We start from the raw sequence: 22869 nt of genomic DNA on the forward strand, positions 1-22869 counted from the left end.
CCTGAGCATAACCTCAGGAGCCCTAGTACCAGAGGCCTCCATCTCTCCCAGTCCCTGGACTCTGCCACCCCCATGTCCCCTGGCGCACATGAGCCCAGGGCCACGGGGATGGCAGATTACTATCCAGTCAGAAGTATGGGGCTCATAGGCCAGTACCTCCCAGGAATGGATGGGCGGGCATCCGGGTATGGGGACCCATGGACAGTGCAATTTAATGGGGAACCCCGAGAGAGTAGGTCCTCTAAGGGCATTCTGAAAACCTCCGCCCAGTTAGGTCAGTGAGGGGGTACCCATCAAATCCTGGCAACAAGGAGGAATCTGAAGACTCCTCTGAGCGTCACAGGACACAGGAGACCAAGTTCCCACATTCTACCAGCCATTCCCAGGCTTGCAGAATCCGGGAAAACCTGGAAGATTGGACGGGCACCTCTGGGAGCAGCGCTTCTGAGTCAGAGAATGAATGGACCAGGGTTACAAGAACCAAGAAGGCCAATAAGGCAAAAAGGGCCTTGCTTAAGGACCCCTTAAAACAGATCAAAGCGATAAGGAGTGTCATCACTCCTTATCATAAGAACTCAAGTATTCTGTTTGGGAACACTTGGAGCTCTTTGAGAAAATGATGGAGACTTTCCATTTGAAAGACAGCAGTAGCTGCATTCAGTACGTAAAATGGACATTCTCCCCAGAATACTCCAGTTTCTTTGCGGGGCTGGAGGACCAGAATCATTCAAGATGTACCACATATAAGGCGGCCATCTTGAAACACTTTTCTGTTCACCGAAACCCCCAAGAGGCTCGCAAGGCAGCCTACAATTTGCAATGTGGGGAGGATCAGGCCCGGCAAGAATTTGTGCAGGAATTGAAGCATACTTTTGCGCAGACTAACAAAAGGGTGCGCACGGATAGCAAAGAATTTGTTAACACTTTTTTCCATGCCTTACCCAAATACATCATGACCCAGCTAGTGAGAGATTTTCATGAGAAAAGGTCACTAGAATGGGTCATTGAACAGGCCTCCCGAATCTATGAGGTACAGAATCCCATAGAAAATAAAAGTAATGCTCAGAAAAACCCCAAACCGACCAGGACCCCTGCTGCTGCTAAGGTGGCAGAGGTAAAGGTTGCCCCCATTTTGGATTTGGAGATGGGGTTGCCTAAAAACTTGCCAGCACAGAATAATTCCAAGCCCAGAAGGCCGTCGGGCCAGTCACAGACAGGGAGCCAAGGAGGTAGTCCCACAAATGGGGTCCCTCACACCCCTGACTATGTAAGTCCACGCTACAAGGGAAACCGACCCATCCTGGGTTATGTGTGGACTCCTCCAGCCCAAGGGGGGGGATCCAGTCAAGCACCTAACCCAGGGAACTTCCCTTCTAACTTCCCACAGGAGGGCAGAAATTCACCAAATCCTGGGCAGAACTTTTTTCCCAGGTATCCACCCAATTTCCAAACGTAAAATCATCCATCCTTCTTTCCCCACTTCCCTGAGCCCAGACCACCTAATCCGGGAGAGGGGGAGGCCAAGGGTGGAGGGGTATCCAAATCTTCCCAACCCAGGGTATTACCAGAGAAGTGCTAGCTACCCTTCCCGGGATCAGCCCAGGGGAGAAAACAGAACCCCGTATCAACCTGAGCGGGTTTCACAGTTAGAGAGCCAGGTACAAAATATGGCACAAGATCTGGGTCGTGTGCTAAGGGCTCAGCAGAACCCTCAGATGGGCATGCCGGCACAGAATGCCCCAAACTCTGGGCCTGGTGCTCCAGAACAATGATGGGGGCAGCACCCCGATAACCCACCGGTTCCCAGGGAGGCGGCACAAGGGGAAGGGGGGTGTAAAGCCTTGGAGGAAGCTTCCTTCCCCACTTGTAAACAGCCCCTGGAAACCCAGGAACCGGAAACAAAATCTCACACCCCTGAAAGTCTGCCACCCAAGGAGCAGAGATGAGGTAGGAGAAAAAAAGGACCCAAACAGACCCACTTTGAGGAGGAGGTACAGATCTTCCAATTTGAGGGAGAGGGATCCTCAGAGGATCCTGGGATAAGGATCTTCTCCTTCAGAGATGGGGAACTCCTCCCAAAGAAAAATGGGTCCCAAGGGATTCACATCCAGACTGGGTAGATGTGGGGACTGAGCTAGCGCCGCCAATCATCTCATCCCAGAACCAACAGCATCAAAATCCCCTGGTTCAAACCCATTCTAGTGACTGCCTCCAAAAAGGGGGGGCGGCCCAGAACCGGAACCAGGGGAACCCAAAGTTTCTCCCATTTCTAGTTGTCAACTTTTTCTTTCAGATTCCCAAGACTCTGCCCAAATCTCTTCTCTTTGCATGTCCAAAACCAGAAAATTGGCCCACCACTTGTCCAAAAATGTGCATTATCTGTGCCCCCTTGAGGAGAAGGAGGGAAGATACTATGGCCCGGTACAAGTACAGGGGCAGGGTACAATTTTGGCACTGGTGGACACTGGATCCCAAGCTACCCTTCTGTCCAAAAAGGCTTTCGATTAGCTAAATTCAGGAAGGGGGGAGAACTACCAAATTCCTCTGACCTCTCTTCCTGGACAACTTCAGAACTTTGACGGGAAGGAAATTCCCGTCGAGGGGACTGCGGACTTGGACATTAAAATTGGGTGACACAAGGTGAAACACCCGGTCATAGTAGTGACTCCAGAGGGCACCCCTTGTTTACTAGGGAATGACCTCCTGAGAAGGTTGTCAACCCTAATAGATTGCGTAAACAAGGTCCTCTGGACCCAGACTAGCCGACCAATAAAATTAAAACAGTGTGTCAACCATGTTAGTTTAAACGGCACATGCCACATGGTTGAACAAAAATCCAACCAAGTAGAATTTCACTTACAGAACAACCAAATTCCAGACGTGACAGTAATAGCAGTAGGACAACAGACTGGTGATGGGGGGTCCTCTCTATTTCTGAAAATCAACCTTCCTTCCAGTTTAAGGTGGTATTCCACACTTCCAAACAATTCTTTACCAATCCACAATCAGACATTCCCACTCCTATAGTCCAGAGAGATGTGAAATCAGCTCAGAGCCTGGCTGATGTTCAGCAAATTGGAGAGCGGTTGTTCATCCCTGTTCAGTTAAATGATGGGAAGGACTCTGTTCTTGCCCGAGTGCGTGTGAACAACGGTAAGAGCTTCATCAGCGAAGCCATGTTCTGCCAACTCCCAAAAGATACAGCCATTCCCACATTCAAACTGATAGACAAATGGAAATGGATCTGGACGCACCCAATTCCAAACATCTCTTGCCAAGCAGGTGTATGCTCAAACTCTCCATTGGCAACAAGAGCATAGTCCATAATTGTTGGGTCGTGCGAGACGTCACTGCCGCCTTTTACTTAGGCAGTGACATTCTCAATCGCTTTGCCATTAGTTTGGACCTAATAAACTTCAAAGCTTGGTCCCGATTAGCGGATAATCCCATGATCTTTGATGATCCAGAGAAAGCATTTAGGTCAGCTCAATTGCTACCTTATGCAGTTGAAATTCAGATTGGGGAGGAAGTCACCATCCCAGAAAGGACTCGAAAATTCTCCCTGGGAGTGAAAGTTAAAAGAGGACAAAAATTGAAAAACCCTGATGCTTATATTTATCTAAATGCTTCTCTCCAACAGCAAGGGTTGGAGGTAAACCCAACACCATTAGTCAATATAGAACATGACACAATTCCAATAGAGGTGGATAACAGCGACTTAAAGAGTATTACTCTAGCCGCAGGCACCGTTATTGGAATGGCGGTTGATGACCGACATTTTTACATTGATCTAAGAAATGAACTGTTAGGACCAATCCCCAAGGACTGTTTTGACAGTGACAATGATCACCATACAACACCAGACAGGATATTTACCCGGCATGGGGGGAACTTCCTGATGTACACTTCCTGTCCTTATGGTAAGGAAGATGTGACTTGTGATTTCAGGAGGGATGAGGTGATTTTCCAGGTCCATGAGGGCTGCCTCCCCCACCTGAAGCCTCAGTCCAAATCAGCACTCTGACCAGGGTCTTCTCCACCCAGTTGGAGGAGGCTGCTGAGATAGCGAAACCAGAAGTCTTTCCAGGCTTCAAGCAGATGGTTGAAGAGAGAGTCAACCTAGCTGATGCCTGTGTGACTCTGGAGCAGAAGTAAAAGTTGAAATAAGTTTTCTTGGATTTTCAAGATCTCTTTGCGGTGGACTCATATTACTGTGGTCGCACCGACATCCACACAACAACAAATCCCATGGACCCTGGCATGACTCCAGTGTTTGTGAAGCAATATCGCTTGCCTCTCGCATCCATGGAGTCCCTTACTGAAATAATTAAGAACCTCGAGTCCCGGGGGATAATGCATCCAGTACACAGCACCTTCAATAATCCGGTCCTGGGAATATTGAAACCAAACGGCCAGTGGAGACACTGCTCCGACCTTAGGGAGCCCAACAAACGGGTCCATACTTCCCGATGGCCTCTTCCCTACATTGACCAAGGGCTGGCCCAGATCCAGGGGTCACAGGTATTCACTGCAATAGACCTGACCAATGGATACTGGACTGTGACTGTCAGTAGGGAGGACCAATACAAGCTGGCTTTTATCTTTGGGGTCCAGCAGTACACATGGACCCGGACTCCCTTTGGATATCTCAACTCCGGCAATGAATTCAACATTTTCCTACACAAGGCCATGCCCGACCTGGGTGCGAGGGGTAACCTGGCTTATGTAGATGATGTCCTCATCAAAAGTTCATCTGTGGAGGAACACATAGCGGAGATCTGTTATGTTCTGACACAGTTGAGGGCCGCCAGAGCAAAACTTTCCTTTCAGAAAGCACAGTGGTGTAGAACCTGTTAATTTCTTGGGGAATGAGATTACTCCTCAGGGTCTCTGTCCCCAGGAAAAGAAAGTGGAAGCACTTCAGAAACTGAAAGACCCCACAACTCTGCAGGAACTAAGGAGCCTCCTTGGACTGACTAATTACAGTAGAAAGTTCATTGAGGGCTACGCAGAGATCACTAGACCCCTGATTTATCTCTTGAAGGGGGGGGTCAGGTGGGAATGGGGTCCAGAACAATCCGAGGCAGTAAGACAGCTCAAATGAAGCCTCTCACAAGCGCTGTGCCTAGCTTACCCTGTCAGAAACAAGGAGTTTTTCTTGGAGACAGGGTTCTCTAATACATGCTTGACTGCAGTATTATATCAAAAGCATGACAAGGTCAATAAAGTAATCTCCTATGCGAGTAAAACTTTATCCTCTGTGGAGGAAAAATTCAACGATTGTGAGAAGGCAACGGTGTGGGCATTGAAGAACTACCACCCGTTTATCCAGGGGGAACGCATCATGGTGGAGACTCCACACCAGCCTCTGCAATATCTCCAAAGTGACAGAATCCGGGCCGGAAATGTGAGTAATTCCCAAATTACTTCCTGGATTCTATCAATGCAAGGCTTTCCTGTGGAGGTCAGATATGGCCAAAACAAGAAGAGTCCCCTCGCGCAAGGTCTGGCTGACTTGCATGATTTGTCAGAGAAAACTGTCTCAAGGACGAAAGTCTAAAAATCAAGGACAACATGGAGGCATACCTCAGTTCCCCGCACAAAGTCTTTGAAAAAAATAAGTGTGAGGGAATGCCCACTGTCTATGTGGATGGATGCTCTTACCATGTTGACAACAACTGGGAGAAAGAACTCGTGGCCGGCGTAGGGATGAATGAGTCCCCAGAACCCTCCGCTGGGTACAAGATTGGTCCCCGAAGTAGTCAGGTGGCAGAGTTGATGGCTGTGCATCAAGCCATCCTCACTGCTGTCCAACATCAACTCCACGAACTGGTCATAATCACAGATTCGGATTATGTACAGAACGGGTTCGTGGAGCACCTGGTTAATTGGAAAACCAGAGGCATGTTATGTGCTAACAATAAACCCTTGAAACATGGGAAGTTAATTGAAAACATTGATGATCTGGTCACCGTGAATGGGATGACCATCTACTGGAAAAAGGTCAAGGGTCATTCCAAAGTAGAGGGACCAGACAAAACTGGAAATGACTTAGCTGATCAGCTGGCCAAAACCGGGGCCATCCAAGGGGATCTAATAGAAATTGAGTCCCTGTTGGGGGAAATCCAGGTCACTGCTATCACTAGGTCCCAAACAAATGCTCACAATGATCTTTCAACTGCACAATGGAGTAAGGAGACACGAGATGCTGATTTGATTATGGCTCAGAAGGGGGATCCAATAATTGACAAGTTTTACCAACACATTGAGGACCCTGAGAACTTTCCCCTGACGGATACCGATTACATTGTGAAAGAGGACCTCAGAGTGTTGATGAAATGTCCAAAAATGTTCTGAATCCAAGACGGTTTGTTAGTAAGGAAATCCCAAGCTGGTCATGATCAGTGGGTGGTTCCTACCTCATTCCAAAGCCTGATGTTAAGTCACGCCCATGATGCGGCCACCGCCGGTCATAGGGGGTTTCAGACAACACTTGAGATCTTAAGAGAGGTTGCGTACTGGCCACACATGGGGCAGGACCTCGACCAATACTTGAAGGGGTGTCTTGTGTGTGCACAATTTCAGCCAACATCCCTCACACCGTGCACCTCTCCAAAAGAGGGGGATGACACTGCCATGGTCAGATTTACAAGTTGACTTTATCGGGCCTGTGATTCGCTCCTCTAGGGGGAATAAGTACTTATTCACTAAATGGGTGGAATGTCTCCCGGCCCCAAACTGCAAGGCAGAAAAAGCAGCTGCCCTGATGATCAATCACATCTTTTCGCGTTTTGGACTACCCCAAAGGATTGAGTCAGACAGAGGTAGCCATTTCACCAGCGAAGTAATGACAAAGATGTGGGAGATACTGGGGGTTAAAAGGAAGCTACACATTGCTTACCGGCCAGCCTCTTCTGGTGCAGTGGAACGTTACAACAAAACCATTGTGAGCATCTTGGAAAAAGTTTGTGGCAGATTCTGGGCCAAGTTGGGATATTCGCTTACCTCTTGTCCTAATGGCCATCATATCTACCCCTTCATCTGCAACTAAAATGTCACCATTTGAGTTGATGGGTGGACACAGGATGGTGCTTCCCCAACATCTGTTATACAGGACCCAAGAGCAGACATTGATCAATGCCTCCACAACTCATGAGTATGTTGAGAATTTAAGGAAACACCTTCAACATGCTTTTGCCTATGCTCAGCGAAATCTAGAAAGATCAGCCGATAGCATGAAGACCCACTATGGCCTGAAGACCACCAGAAAGGAATACAATGTAGGAGACCGGGTTTGTCTGTACAATTTCCAAAGGAACCAGGCCAAACAGCGAAAATTTCTGCCTATCTGGAAGGGACCTTTTGAAATTGTAGACAAGATCTCACCAGTCGCCTACAAGATCCGCATCCCCAAAGGCAGTTTGGCAGAGGGGGATGATAAGTGTGTCCACATTAATCAGCTAAAGTGTTGCCATCCCAGGCACACTCTGCAGCAACTGGAGCAGTCCTCGGAACCCCAGAGGGGGCCGCTCCAGATTAATACATTTCCAACCCTAAAATATTCCACATATAGTGTATGAAATACCATAATAAGAATGCAAATGTCTCCTGATTAACGTATGAAATACCATAATAAGAATGCAAATGTCTCCTGATAAAGAAAAATATATATGTTCACCCCACTACATTAATAGTGGTGGGGAAATGTCTACGAATATGTTTCTGCCTCTTTTGCTTTGTCATCCTAGGAGAGATGAAACCATGGAGACTGCCCAAGGACGACGACTCGGGGACCGGGAGCAAAGATCCGAGGGGCCCGGAGTACCGCCCAATACTCCCATCAGGACCGGCGAGGAGAACCAATTGATCCACCCTGATGGAGGAAAAGATGCTGAACTTTGCCATCTGCGGAATTAGAAGAAGATGATGATGCGGACATCCCAGTCTTGCGAAGTTTCATCGATGAAAGATCAGAATGGTCATCGTAAGAGGGGGGCATTTGAGATGTTTGAACCCACTCATCCAAGCCCTGCTACATCATTGTGCATTACTGGCAGCAGAAACATCATAATGGCCGCCGGAAACATTGCTGCTCGCCAGAAATCATCCAAAAATGCACAGTAAAAATCTGAAAAATAGGCTGCCACCCACTTTTGCCTATATTAGTGAGCACAGGAGGTCACTGCCTAAAACCACCATTGGGCTACACACACAGTAGCCTGAAACCATTTGGGAATAGCAATACTGATTGCCAAAAGCAACCCAGAGCTTTTGGGAATTCATTTTCTTGATGTCAAAAATTGCTAAAATCATGGCTCACCAAAACCACTAAAAAGGTCCCACCTCCTTGTTGGGGGGTCAACATCATTCTCCCGCAAGAATCTACATGAATCTGAGGTCCACAGAAGTGTATCTATATTTGAACAAAGTATATTTTGAGGATTGCTTACTGGTAAGGCAGCTGTCAAAAATGAGTGCAATACCGGTGCTTGACACTGACCGGCGCTAGCGATCTAAATTCTGACAGGAGACCTGTATTTCAGGAGCTAAACAGTAACCTGATGTAGCTAAGACTTCAAAGGCTGGCTGTCCATGGGAAGCCTTCACGCCTAGTCTTCTCAGCAACAGCACAGGAAATCACATGGTCCTGTTGATTAAGAGGGAGGAGATTTTCCCTGCAGCCTGGAGAAAAGAACAATAGACTCTTTCAATTGAACAGAATATGCTGATTTGGGTGTGCCTGAACAACACTGCTCTGGGGGAAGGCAAGACATGTGATCTCTGAGTCAGAGCCAAACTTCTGGGGGTGGAGACAAATGACTGTGGATTCAGAGAGTCCAGCAAATATATGTGTTATAAGAATACTGATAACTTATTATACCAAGCGGACAAAAATGTACAATTTGGAGATTCTTAATATGAAAAATTCACTCACAGTTTGAGACAAAGTTGGATGCTGTGGGATGTTCTGCGGCCAAGCCCCGTAATTATTAATATTGTGGATGCAGTGTTTATGCTAGAAACCTAAGAACTTCCAGTAATATGCTCAGAGAGGGTGTGTACCTCTGTGTAAGATTTGGTGCAAAACCCATCTTGCGAAACCCACTAAAATCGTGAATAAGTTGTCATTTCTGAACCCAAGCTCTTAGAAAGAGCAGGGTTGAACATAGACCTGTCTTAATTCATTTGCGATGTGTACATGTAATTTCAGCAACTTGTGTATCTGGGAAGCATGTTTGGTTATGAAACATTGTTTTCTAAGTAAATGCAAGGGGGAGTGTTCTTTCCTTCAGCCATAAAGATGATACCTGATGACTCATTCTGACTCACTACTCCGTTCTCCAGTCAGAGGACAGAAAATCCTCTAACCTATCAGAATCCTCAGAGGATTGGGCATGGAAAGTCAGCATCCACACCCCCTTTGAGAATACATAAAAAGAACCACTGAGACCCAGATAGAAACACTCATGTTTCCACTACTCATCGATTCCTGCGCAGCACGCTGCCTGACCATATCCAGACAAAAACTCCAGACTCCCGAGGCTCCAGGCTCCAGAACTTAGACTCCAGATAGACTCCAGAACCAAACACTAGAACTAAACTCTAGAACCTTGGAGAAAAGAGGCCTAATCCACAAGCTGAATCCTTTTCAGAGGCCCCAGAATCCAGCAACCTAACCAAACTATTCAACAGCCTTGCCATGCTGTTCGCTTCTGGCCCAGAACCCCGTGCCAGAACCGAGATCCAGAGAGAGCAGTGCTGTATCCAGACTGACCAGACCGCTGTGCAGTGCCGATAGCAGACCAGAGAGCGCTCTGTGAGCAGAACCAGTGCCTGATCGTCCGGTGGCGAGAGTGCAGTCCCAGGCCCATTCCCTTCCAAAAACTAGGAGTGAGTATCTATTCTAGAACTGTGCATAGTCCTCTCTTAGTCTAAAATAATCTTATCCCATCCATTTCAACCTGTCCAGAACTGCATAGAAATCGTGTGTCCATTCTGTGATTTCAAATCTGTAAAAGCGTCATCTGTCATTCTGAAATCTTGACTTTATTTTTGAAAATCTACCTCCACAAAAACGTCTGTATCTTTTGAACCGTCCTAGAAGTGAGATTTAACTGTAATTTTAAAGCTAAGATCCTCAGCTTTCCAACAAACCCAAAACGACATTCCAACTCCTTATAGTTTTTCTGTAATCGCGAGATATGCACTCGGAAAAAGTGCTGCGAATTGAAAATTAGCTTCATTTCACCACTTGTAAAAATACCTGCTTCTTGCTTTCCACTGCTGAAATTCGTTTTCATCCTGTTAATCATTCATGATTCATTGCTATTGTTGACCTGAACTAATTCAAAGTAGCTATCACCTACCCTGAATCTCCTTTAGCGAATTAAAATCATTTTTAGCATATTTTTCACTTCATTGCAATCACATTTAAAAGTATTTTGCCTGTTTAAAATCATCCCTGTTTTCTCTAAGCTTGTTGGGGGGAACTGGGATTGAACTGCATTATTACCTGTATTCTTGAAACCTGTGTGTCCTCATTTCCATCTCTTCCTATTGCATAAGGGGGGAGTGGGTTGTCACATGGGAAAAAGTGATCATATTATCTCTGATTGAATTCATATCAAGTTTATTTCTGTGTTGCATTCTTTCCCATCTTGCATTTCCTTGAAACCATACAAAGCATTCTCTGCTACCTTATTCTTTCTATACCAACTCCTAAGTGATCAAAGAATTGTGCTATTGTAATATTACCCATTGGGAATAGATACATTAATTGTGCATCCTGTGATGTTACACAAAATTTCAGAAGTGTATGTGCTTTTGGAAAAACATATCTAATCGATAGACTATGTCCACAGTGTGTAAATAGTGAGATCCCCTGTCTCATTCTTTCTGCATTGCGCAAGCACAGAAGAGTATAGGGCTTCTAACTGTGTGCATACCTAGAACAATAAAGTAACTAAAGTCACTTTTTCAGGTCTATTATCACTCAAATGGTTCTTGCTCATTTGGGAATCAGAAACATGTTTCTGTGCAAAGGGGACTGGGTGAATCCTGAAGGACTCTGAATCTCAGTGACTACGTCACATTCCAATTGGCCCATGCATCCTCGCACCGCCCTTTCCATTGTTAAAAAAAACAATCAGTGGCCCCCAACTGGCTTGGCCTCAGACCCTCTTTTGCTATTGCGGGAAGGGTGCATGCCTGTTCCTTGGGTTCCATATAGCTCAATCTACCCCACGGATGTGGGTGGTGTACGCCTGAGGCAGGAGTTTCTTTTTGGAGGAAGAATGAGACGTAATCTTAGGGCTTGCCTTCCTTTTAAACTTACCAGCATGTTTACTAAAAAGACCTGGTGGACCTTCCACTCCAGAGTATCTCTCAAATGTAAATTTCACGGCAACATCTTTGGTTGGAGATGGTGTGCCAATTTTCACTATGCAGATAACAGCGATCTCTAACAATAGACCCCATAGTCATGGCTGAGTTTCTAACTTGATTGTGGGCCAATTCAGAAAGTAACTCCAACTGTTGCCTGACAGACTAGGCATTGCATATGTTTCCTCCTGTAGCACTTCAGCGAGAGCCAAGTCCTCCAAAAGCTGTTTCAGCCTTGTAAGAAGAATATGTAGCAACTCACAGAGAGAGAAGAGCTCTGTGATAAGCCACCTTTCTATCCGTGGCGTCTCCAATTTCCAACACTGGGGCAATGGAGGTGCGACCCACCAGGTTTAGGAAGGGGTGTCCACCTGGATCACCTGAGGCCTGTGCAGAGGATATTCCATTCATCCATAATCTCTTCCAAGACTTTGGTCAGAAGCAGGAGACCAGTCTTCAGGTCCCGTTCAAAATGGGGCTGGAGGATGTAGTGAAGGAAGGAAAGGGAATGTGAAAAGGGGTGCTGGAGTTCGAGTGAAGGAAGGACAGAATGTGGAAGGAGGTTAAAGGATGCAGTAAGGGAAAGAGAATGTGTTTAGTAGGTTGAAGGATGGAAAATGTTTTCAAAGAGTTAGAGGATATAGTGAAGTAAGGACATGAAGAGGATTTGAGGATGCAGTGAAGAAGGAATGTGAAAAGGGGTTGGAGGATGTAGTAAAGGAAGAAAGGGAATATGAAAAGAGGGTTGGGATGTAGTTAAGGAAGAAAGGGAATGTGAAAATGGGGTTGGAATATGTAGTGTGGGAAGGAAAGATATTGTGTTTAGAGAGTTGTTGGATGTAGTGAAAGATGAATAGAGTAATTGCACTGGTTTTCGTAAAGATAGAATGCTATAATAGAGTTGGAGGTAGTGGGAAAATGACAGGAATTGTTATAAGTTTGGCTAATGTCATAGGACAGTAGAAATGGACAAGATGAAAGGAAAGTGAACATTTGGATGGAAAGCTATTCAAGTCAAAAATGTAGAATATACCACATGGTTGTCACTTTAAAAAAAAAGATTTAGTTAAAATAATGTATCAGTTCTCTATTACACCTTTGCATCTTTCCCACAATGCATTATCCTAATACAGCTATAATACAGAACTGTATGTAATGTATACCTGTGTCCAATACACATACCATCCATGAGTTCCTTGTTGATAGCAAAATCTCAATGTCATTTATGTAGCCACTAACATTGTAGTGTCCAATCCAAAGCATATTTTCATAGTACAGTAGTGGGTGGTAGATCTTTCTGGGATTTTTTTGTGTTAAATGTAAAAGATGTTCATGTCCGGGCATATTGAGGTAAAAATTTGATTTGCCCAGGAAAAACAGAATCACAGTCTGATGACTAACATATTTTGTCTACTTACAAATCAAGGTTATCTAATCATTTTTAAACTATGCTTTTGATGTTTTATGGAAGTCTGATTGGGGAAGTTCACCATTTGTTATCTAATTAGATTTACAAAACTCATCACATTTTTGATCCACTAGCGTATCTAAAATTTGCAGCTAAAATGCACACTTTTTCCTAAAAATTCTGCAGGTTCGCGGGGAGGGACCATCCCCCCTTCCATTTGTGAGGGAGCTTTCCTTGGGGTATGCCCAACTACATTGTCTTCATGTCCCACTTGTTGAACAATCCTGGCTAAGCCGCTGGCGGGACAGAGGAGAAAAATAAGAGTGCAGCCATCGGGTGGCAAATGCAGATACTCATAGGTGTAGCCAACGGCTGGTGAATAAGTGTAAGAGAGGAGACTGTAGGGTTACAGATACAGACCGCAAGTGCAGGGGAGCCATGAGGCAGTGCAGTATTGCAGCTGGACAGGCAGGGACCTGGGCCAAAATTCAGAGGGTGACCAGCTGACCAATGCTTGGATCAGACAGGTGATCAGCAAGGGATAGGAAGAGAGAAGTCAGAAGCAAAGAGAAAGATCTTGAGTTGCTTCCGGATTCGGAGATGGTTCTGCTCAAGTTTCAGAAAGGCAGGGAGGCCCCAGCCGAAGAAAGAGATCTGCCCCCAACTCATAGCTTGGAAAAGTGACTGACCCTCAGAGAGTTGGTGGTGGAGGAGCGGAGAGCTCGAGAAGGAAGATATTTAGGAAGAGATGGTTGGCGGAAACGTGGACCCATGCCCAAGAATGCTTTGTGGACAATGCAGAGGGTCTTGAACTTGATCCTTGCTGCCACTGGGAGCCAATGAAGAGATTTCCGAGCTGAAGAGATATGATCCCTGGGCTTGAGGCCAAGGACAATTCACGCAGTCCTGTTCTGGATGAGTTGCAGATGACGGAGAGTAGCGGCAGTAAGATTAAGAAAGAGGCTGTTGCAGTAGTCCAGCCAGAGAGGATCAGAGCTCTGGAGACAGTGAGCTTCTGGGGGAAAGTGAGGAAGGGAAGAATACCTCTGAGGAGGTGTAGCTGCTAGTTCGACTTCTGAGAGACATCAAAGTTGTGAGGAGAGAAGGAGAGTGTGGAGTCGAATATGACCCGAGGTTCTTAGCCTCACAGGTAGGAGCAGGAAGAGGGCCCAGGGTGTCCGGCCAGAGAGTGAAAGTAAAGGAGGGAGCTGGTGTTCCAATGAGGAGGATCTCAATCTTACTGGCATGAAGGCAGAGATTATTGGTGGCATACCACTCTTGAATAGCAGAAAGACAGTCAGAAATGAGAGAAGGAGTAGAGGTAGCTGAGGGGAGCCTGAAGGAGAGCTGAGTGGCATCTGCGTAGCACTGAAAGTTAGAGCAGAGGGCCGCTATGCAGTGGGCTAAGGATGCCAGTTATTGGTTGAACAGCCAGAGAGAAAGATTAGACCCTGGGGAACACCACAGGTAGAGAGAGGGATAGAAGAGAGGAAGGACCCCAGTTGGATCTGGGGGGGGGTTGATCAGTGAGAAAGAAGGTGAGCAAGGGCAGGTCCCTAATCAGTGATATCCAGGTTATCATAGAGCCATTTGAACATGATGGCATGGTTGACCGTATCGAAAGCAGAGGAAAGATCAAGAAGAATGAGGACAGAAAGAAGGTTAGAATTGAGGTTTAAGAGAACATCTTCACAGATGCTCAGGAAATCAGTTTCCATGATAATGGCCGCTCTGAAACCAGACTGATGGTCATGAAGACATCCAAAAGATTCAGTGGGAAGATTAAGTTGGGAGATGGCCAGCTTTTCCAAGAGTTTGCCCAGTAAAGGACCAATGGAGATCGGGGTATAGTTGGCTGGGCATGAAGGATTGACAGAGGGTTACTTAAGAAGAAGGGGAACAAGGGAGTGCTTCAGAAGGGAGTGGAAAGGTTCCAGTGGTGAAAGAGTGATTGCAGAAATTGGCCAAGCCTGGAGCGAGGGTGTCAATGTGGTCCTTGATGGTTTTGGAAGAACAGGAAAGATCCTGTTTTGACAAGACTTTCATAGATCGGACTTGTCTAGAAAAATTGCCAGGGGTGAACAAAGGGAAGGAGCACAATGAAGGAGAAGAGGCAGCTTCAGGCGTTCCAGGAGAGGAGGGGGAGGAAGGAGAGGAGCAGAGGATGGACAGGATGGCCTGGGTTTCAGTGATGAAATGAGAAGCCAAGGCCGTGCAGAGGGCCTGGGAAGGAACAGGAAAAGTAGAGACTGCATCAGGATTGGCCAGCTCCTTACAGATTTTAAAGAGTTTGGCCCAGTTGTTAGATGGCGCAGAGATGCAGGCTTGGATGTGTGCTGTCTTCTTGGCAAGGACAGAGAGTCTGTATTGCCTTTGAAGAAGGTGGCAGGCCAGTTTGTCAAAGAGTATGCCAGTGCCCCTGCACTTTCTCTCAGCCAACCTACACTTGCATTTAAGGGTGATGAGGTGTGACTCATACCAAGAGTTGCACTTGGATTTGGTCTTCAAGCAAATCCTCATTACAGGGGCAAGTACATCAAGGGTGTCAGAGATAGAACAATGAAGGTTAGAGAGGGCTGTGTCAGAGTGGGAATCAGCCAAAGGTGCAGAGGGAGGAGAGGAAGTGGCAGCAAAAGCCTCAACTGACATACGCTTCATGGGTCGAATGACCGAGAAGGTGGGTGGCACAGCTGGAATTGACTTGACCTGCCGGGTAGAGAGAGAAAGATGAGAGGAAAGGAGAAAGTGATCACTCCAGGAGAGAGGAGTGGTGAGAGGGTTAGAGAGGGGGAGGTCTGAGGAGATCCGAACATCCAAGATGCGCCCTGCAGGTCGGGCCAAAGGGGTGAATAGAGAGAGAGAGAGAATCGCAGAGGTATGCGAAAGAGTCCAGAGGAAGGACAGGAAGCATCCAGGTGTATGTTCAGGTCTCCAAGAAGGAGAAGTTGAGAGGTAGAGGCAAGGAGGGAGTAAGCGAGTTCCGGCCACTCGGAGAGGAAGGAGGTTACCTGACCCGGTGCCCGGAAGATAGTGGCCACAGTAAGAGAGGGGACTGTAGAGAGAGGTCAGGAGAGAGAGAGGACCTGCAGACCAGGCATTCCTAAAAGGAGTAGTCCTGCATAGGAATGACAGAGGCAGGGATCCACTCTGGGAAAATCAAGGCTAAACCCCCACCGGGACGGTTGGTTCTGGGCACGGAGAGGATCGTGTAGCTATCAGGAAGGAGAGTGTCAATCCTCATGGCAGATCTGGCCATGAACCACGTCTTGGTCAGACCGAGAACGTCGAGGTCGAGTTCCTCAAGGAGATATCAGATGTGAGAGGAGTGTTTGACAGCTGAGCGAGAGTTGTGAGTGGCAATGTGGAGCTGGTTGCCGACTTTGAAAGTCTTCCGTGTTGGAGGTACAGATCTGAGGTCCGCTCAGAGGAAGTGTTGAAAGAGCCATTGGAGGAAGGAGGACAGGGGAAGGTAGCCAAGGAGAAGGAGGAGGATGACAGAGAGGTGGTGGAAGAGTGAGGCAACAGGGAAGCTGCAGAAGCAGTGGAGGGTGCCAAAGACATGGCAGAGGATGGAGGAGGCAGAGGAGCCAGAGAAGGGAAATAAGGGACAGCAGAAGAAGAAAGCAAGTTGATAAGGTGCGGGAAGCATCTATCAAAAAGGAAGAGATTGACCTGAGGGCCTTGAACCAAGATGGTGCCATTTAGATCAACATTATTGATGGTCTTGGAAGGGTAGAAGGGGGCCAGGAGGGCCTCCCATAAGGTGCCACCATTAATGGGTGAAGAGGAAAAAGGAGAGAGCACAGAGACCATACGGGGGTCCATAGGCCTGGAGAGGGAATGAGAAAGAGGATGTCGGTGAGGGTCTGTCTGGAGGAAGTGCTGGTGTAACTATCAGTGATAAGGAGGCCTGGGGTGGAGACCAGGATATCCCTTTTGAACTTCTTCCTCCCAGACTTAGTGAGAAGGACAGGATAGTCAATAGAAAATCAGTTTGAGAAGATAGGTGAGGCAGAGAGTGCCATAGAAAATGCAAGAGAAAGAATGGGGGGAGGGGGTGTGGAGAGTGAGGGTGAAACACTGAGGTTGGGACACAAGGAGGAAGGGAGCAAGCAGACAGACAATGACAACTCAGAGGAAGTAATAGACAATTAAGTTCACATGGGACCTAGATGAAGAAGTGTACACAGCAAATGGTCAAAAGATAACAGAACCAAATTAACAGAGCAGTCAACTGAGGGAACCTTGAAGAAAGAGTGTGCAACATGGATGCAGGCAGTACAATGTGCGGCGACCACCATGAAGTGGAACTCAAGTTAAAGAACAATCAAATGAGGGAAAGTAGAGGAAAAAGAGTGAGAACAGTAGGAATGCAGGCAATACGATGTGAACAGCAAACAGGATAATAGTGCACATAAGTAGAGCAGTCGACAGAGAAGAAACCTAGAAGAAGAAGGCGCCAACAGAACAAAGGGCAGTTATCTTGTATTTTCCCCTCTGGTTACCTTCCCCAGAGAAAAATTAGCTGATGAAGAATCCGAAGAGAGGTGTCTATGTAACATTTCTTACATTTGCAGCTTTTACCTTTTTAAAAAAAAACTCTTTCCAGAACACCCCGGCTTTCTTTTCCTGGGTCTTTTGATTAGCAGATCCGGCCTCCCTTCGACCCACTTGCAGTACTTAATTTGGATGCTGTTAGAGATGGACCTGCAAGACACCATCACAGCGGAGACACAACCCTAACACACTGTCTGACAAGCTATACTTAGAGGAGGACAAAATGTTCAAAAATGCACCTTCAGCGCGCCTGAGGGTGGCCCAGCAACCATGGAAACAGTTGCCACGGGTTGGCTGAAGAGCCCACGTTTCCATGGTAATGCCTACTTTGCTAACTTATGCTCTCTCCAACAGAAGCAGAGCTTCCCTCCATCTCCTTACCTGTGCTCCAGACTATTTCCAGGTCTTGCTCCATCTTGACAGCAATTGCTGCTTCAGCGGCACATCAGGTAGATTACCAGGAACTATGTCCCAAGCTTCACTGTGGTGTAGTTCCACAAATGTGAAGTTACAGGACCCTACTCAGAGCTTAGCAGTGATGCAGCCATTGTATCCTCTTCGACCAGGATGCCCTCACTCTGCAGGGGGCCCAGGAGTCCAACCTCCACAGCTTAGTACAGGAAGACTGTGGCCAGGCATCCTTTCATCACCCCTTCAAGCCAAGCAAGAAGAGAAACCTGAGGTTTCACCCTAAATTGCCCAGGGTAAACCAGACATGGACAAATTGCTCACTGTGCTTAGAGAGGCACAACTTCACCTCACTGATGAGGCCCAACAAGGCTAAAACATGTGTCTGGGTTGCTGCTGGTACTCTTATTCATCGGAGAATTGCCTATCATTTCCGTGCTGGACTGTCCACGTGGGTGTGACCAGACTGTTATGCAAATGGTTTTCTCCTCTCTCAAAGGTAAACGTGGCTGCGGACTCTCGAGTTGGTACCTCCTCATAGAACATGTAATGTGGCCGTGTTCATTCTTCGTAGAGAGGCTCCCAGACCAATTTGTGAATGTTATATTGAGATAAGTTAACACTAGTTTGAGCCCAGTGTTTTAGGGCTGAAGGATTATTGGACTTTTCACACCAGTTTATTAAGGCTAATTATTGTATATATCATACCTGCAGGTCGTATGTTTTCAGCCCTGTTTGAGAATTGCCCCATCAAGTAAATCAGTCACCACACGAATTGTAATTAGTTATTGACTGAAATGGATTTAAATCAATATGGCTTATTGGTGCATTTTAGTAATTATCGGTTATGATTTATGGAGAAAATGGATACTGGTTCTATTATATAAGGTATCATTGAAAGTAGTTGTCCAGAAGAAGATGTGTCAAAATTATGGTTGTGTTTTTATATTTGTGATTTGCATATGATGTAGTAGTATTTGAAATGCATTGGTATGTAATGATTTTAGAAAATATGCTTTTTTTCTATATTTCTTAGAAAATAATGTGCATTTATCAGTGTATGTATGTCAGTGTTCGTTATCCTGTCGAGTTCTGGATTTAGAATGAACCTCTTAGGAATTAAGTGCATTGATTGACAATGAGGGTTGTCAAATACGTTTGTGCTAAAAATGATAAAATCAAAAACAATTATATCGTAGCGGCAATGATAAAAATAAGACAAACTCGGGATGAACTCGTGTAATTATTTTAACACTCATTAATGCTATTAGGGTGTTCAGATCTTCGTCAAGTGGAATTTTCATGTATTAACTCGCAACATCAATTGTGGCAGTGATGATTTTGTCTGAATAATCACTATGTTGCTGTAGTGCAAGTGTGAAATTATAAGTGTCTTCCACATGATGCCCCTCATGAGTGATCAATTGTGATAGAAAATAACCAATGAAAACTGTTACAGGTTCTAGAATGCTATCGAATTGGGGCACAATTGCACATCTTTGTTCCAAACAATTGTTTATGAATCTTTTGGAAAACAATAAAGTATCGGTTTCTATGAAAAGCCAGATATAGTATGCACATGTAGTGTCTCACTTTAAATTTGATTACATTGATTGGGTCTGGTAGTCAACAATCGGTGGTTTCATCAGCTGACGTAACACATTATACTCATATTTTTTTTGTCCAGCACAAAAAGGGCTCAAACCAACATGTGTTTCTAATGATGATTTTAGGATCAGTTTTGTTACCAGTGAACCCAGTACACATTCAAAGTTATGTCTGGCAAGCTTAGCGTAATGTGCATAATATGCAAATATAGATGAGGGGATGCTTTTGCATACTACCGGTTGGGTTGGATGGTATTTTACCAAAAAGCTGTAATACTATCGTGAACCGAATCCTTAAAACAAGGACGGCTCTGACGTAGCCTGACCACAACTGCAATGAGGTTACCAGGCCTCCTACTAACAGGGGAGACTTTCCTCCTGAGAGCACAGTCCACTGTGACACAGGTAACTGGTGGACTGAGGGCTCAGGTGAAAAGGCAGGAGGAGCACGTTCTAGGAGCTGCCAAAGAAACACAAACCTTGTAAATGTATGTTTCTGACAACAATAACCCAGCATGTCCCCATAATCTCAAGCCTACCCAAATGTGTGCAAGGAATGCAGTGAACTTATTGGAAATACCTTCTGCCTTTAAGCAGCTTCAAAAGTTCCAGTGTTTGCTGAGTTAGACACAGTCTCCAATCCAGGTGTAAAGAAGTCCAGTCAACAAGAACCGACGGCATGAGGAAACACTGGACACACTCTACCCGAGTGGAGCTAGGGCACGTCTACAGTGCTCACCAACGTACACACAAATCCACAGGAGCCAGCACGGGTCCAGTACAGGATAGTATCCAAACATACTTCCAGAGACAATGGGTAAAGTTTCAGACAAAACGGTGAAATACACAAGTTCCACCAAAAGCATTGAAAAACACCACTGAGTCAGGGCAACCAAAACAGTTAAGGGGTAACCAAGAATGACAGCCTTTAGGGAAGAGCAAAGGTCCATTAACCAGGAGATCAATATCGTTAACTCGAGTGAACAGCAATAAGAGCGTCAGGCAGAGACAGTCCATAGAAATGTAGCAAAAGTTGATAACCACAAATTACAACAAGAATGTACACAACAACAACTTGCTCACCGTATTTGGTTTAGGAGCACCGGAATCATGGCTAGGCAGCTTCTTATGTCAACCCGAAGAGTTGATAAACAGAGTATTTCATGCCTCTGTGGTGCGTGTGCATGTCACTTGTTGCGACGTTGTTTGCCATAGGATCCTGGGTATTGTAGTGCAGTGCCATAGGCGATGCTTTCGCCATATCCTAAGCGTTCAGGGAAGCTGTCAATCCCAGCCACATGATCCGATGGTGATGGGTCGAATTTAGGGTCATGACAAATACTGTGTCTTGGATGGGTGACGATTTTACAGCAAATGAACAAGCAAAATATTGAGCTGTTGTGTGCCTGATGCATCTCAAGTCTGAAGCTCTCCAACTAAAATGTGAATCTCTCCATAGTTCCTCTCCTAACTTTTTTCATATATTTTCAGTGAAAAAACTTAGGTTGAAGTGATGTTAAAGTGATGAATTAACACAATGCAGCCCTTACAATTTAGTAACTGTTAGAAGCTACATCACCTTAACACTAAGTCCCATGTTCTCAGCCCATGAACATGATGACGACAGTACAGATATCATCATTCATTACATTAATTCATTATATCACGTATTACATTATTGAGAGAATCACTGTAAATTAGGGCACACTGGTGACAGCTGCTTGTGACACTGCCTACGCATGCCACTCAAAGTTAAAAAGAACTAGACCTGGTCCATCCAGACACAGTTGCCATTTACCCACCATAGAAGGCCTGAAGCAACTGGTGTTGGTCTGTTCCCATGGCCACAAAGGCCACACTCTCTGACTACCCAATCTAGCCTTTTGGCTTGGCCTGCAGTCTGGCTAAGATACCACTTTACCCACATAAAGGGTCCATGGCCATTGTTTGTAGCCATAGCCACACTGCTTGACCAGGCCGGGTAGCCACTTTACCCCCCCACATAATGAGTCCACGGGTATATTATGTTTCTGCTAGCATTAACTGCACGTATGGATGCACAATATGATTGACATATGTTTTGAATTAGAACAACAGAATGTTTTACTATGACGTGTATTGTTCCATTGTGTGCACTTTGATGTCAGCTATGATGGGATTAGTGTGCTCTAATTTCCAGAAATGTAATTGATTGTATAATATGTGATCTCATAAGTGATGTAATCTGCGATGGCATTGCAGATGTAATCTGTGATGACATCAGGGATGTACTCAGCGTTCTAATGGGTGGCGCAATGGGAAGGCACACCGTTACGGTGTCATGGCTTCCAAAACTTTGCTTTGTTGCATTAAGCCATCAGCATAATGGCACTACAACTATATTTGTTTTACTGAATTTGAAGGATATTGTTATGCAGAACTGTTTCAACTTATCTAAAGTTCAATTTCTCCCTGTATTTCAAAGGTTTCGTTATGATATATCTCACTCCACCTGGAACACTGAACTATTTTCTTTTCATGTCATCAGAGATGTCATATTCAATATTCAAAATTGTCAGTATGTTTGTAAGCTATGCACTATCATATTTTCACTGATTATGTTGGCTTTGCCTGTGATTCCAATTAAAATGCCATGTCACTACAACAACAAAATATCATAATGGCTGCACCAATGTTCAATCTTCCCACCTACTAGCACTCATCACTTTGCCACTAACGCCAATCAAAATGTCGTTCCACTGCAAGAAACCATGTTCATAATGCCTGCACCAATGCATCCGACACATAAGAGCACTCATAACCTTGTCTTTGCCATAATGCCATTAAGCATTCCATTTCATTGTGAGAAAACATGTTCAGAGTGTCTACACAAACACACCTACATGTAAGAACACTCATCATGTTCACTTTGCCATTAATGCCTATCTACCCCCACAAAAGAACACTCATCACATTGGCATTGCCCATAATGCCAGTAAGCATGCCATTAAATTGGTAGAAAACATGTTCAGACTGCACCAATATAACCCCATTTAAGAATACCCATCATGTCACTGTAAAAACATGGGGCCTGGGCCTGTAGCCCCAAACAATCCTCATGTTGACTTTGCCCATAATGTAAATACAAACGACATGGCATTGTGAGAAACCATGCTCAGACTGACTGCACCAATCTTCCCAATATAAGAACACTCATGTTTGCCTTACTAATAACGCCATCACAAATGCCATGCCATTGTAAAACACTAAGTCCAAACTGGCTACACAGATTCACTCCAACTTGTATAACAACACTCATTAAGTTGAGTTTTACCATAATACCATGTAAATGTTATGTCACGGTCAACATCCATGTATATATTGGATGGACAGATGTTGCCATCAATGTTATAACAGCCATTATGTTAATGCCCCCCATATTGCCACTCAAAATGCTATGACACTGTAAGAAATCATGTCCATGTGGCCTGCACCAATGTAGCCCTCCCTCATACGTGAGAACACTAC

Source organism: Ambystoma mexicanum, chromosome 6q (assembly GCF_040938575.1).
Source record: "Ambystoma mexicanum isolate Mex_15411 chromosome 6q, UKY_AmexF1_1, whole genome shotgun sequence".
Lineage (NCBI taxonomy): Eukaryota > Metazoa > Chordata > Amphibia > Caudata > Ambystomatidae > Ambystoma > Ambystoma mexicanum.